We start from the raw sequence: 976 nt of genomic DNA, 5'->3' as shown, positions 1-976 counted from the left end.
GCTTGTTAATTAGAAGCCTTGCTCTATTTGGCAATAATTATTGCTGACTGGAAAATGTATACATGCAGCAGTACTCTTTTTAATGAGGGAAATGCACTCTCAAACACACTACTCTGTCAAAAGTATATATTACTGCAGGCAAAAATAAGATAAAAGGCATAGGAATACATTTCCAGATATCAGACAGCAGTTTAAGAAATGTAAGTAAAATAACATCAAATGTTCAAGGAACAATAAGCTATGTCGGATTTTGTTTGGAGAAGAGAGGATGGTGAATTGCAGAGAAACTCACCAGGGATGGGCTAACACTGGATGATGAGGTGAGGTGCGGGTCCTGCCTGAGTCCAAGAGTAGGCAACAGGTGGTTAGAGCAGGGTGGGGGAACTACAGCTTATGAGCCCAATCAGCCTGCTGGTCATTGCCAATAAAGTTTTATTGGAACATAGCTAGCCACACTGGTTGAGTCATCATTGGATATGGCTGCTTTTGTATTACAGCAGCAGGGCTGAATAGTTGTGGCAAAGACCATACGGCCCACTTTGGGAGGCCGTGGCAGGTAGATCACAAGGTCAAGAGTTTGAGACCAGTCTGGCCAACATAGTGAAACCCCATGTCTAAAGAAAAGTACAAAAAATTAGCCAGGAGTAGTGGCAGGCACCTGTTATCCCAGCTACTCAGGAGTCTGAGGCATGAGAATCACTTGAACCTGGGAGGTCCAGGAGCCCCAGGCAGAACTTTGTCACAGAGGTGAAGCTACTGCAAAGACCCCACCAGGGTAATGCCTAATGGAGCTGCAAGAGTGGGGCCACCTCTGAGACCCAACAACTGTAGAGTTTTTTGTTTGTTTGTTTTTTTATTTAGCCTCGTGAAACACAAGGCCTCAAAAACTTGTATAAAGACTCATAACTGTTCCTCTCCATGGAAATCTTTAGTAAAAGGCAAAAGATTTATAGGACCTGAAGAAAAACCGGAGTAT

The 976-nt window shown here is 43.5% G+C and overlaps 1 non-coding gene across 1 annotated transcript; it reads right to left on the bottom strand.

Annotated features, from left to right (window-relative positions):
• Positions 1-859: 859 nt before the first annotated feature.
• Positions 860-976, bottom strand: LOC118143310 (U5 spliceosomal RNA). Its single transcript, XR_004727538.1, has one exon. It is a non-coding gene; the product is annotated as a U5 spliceosomal RNA (small nuclear RNA).

The sequence above is a fragment of the Callithrix jacchus genome, chromosome 7 (assembly GCF_049354715.1).
Source record: "Callithrix jacchus isolate 240 chromosome 7, calJac240_pri, whole genome shotgun sequence".
NCBI classification, from domain to species: Eukaryota; Metazoa; Chordata; class Mammalia; order Primates; family Cebidae; genus Callithrix; species Callithrix jacchus.
The sequence above is the reverse complement of the archived record's forward strand: the minus strand, read 5'-3'. Positions and strand labels throughout refer to the sequence as shown.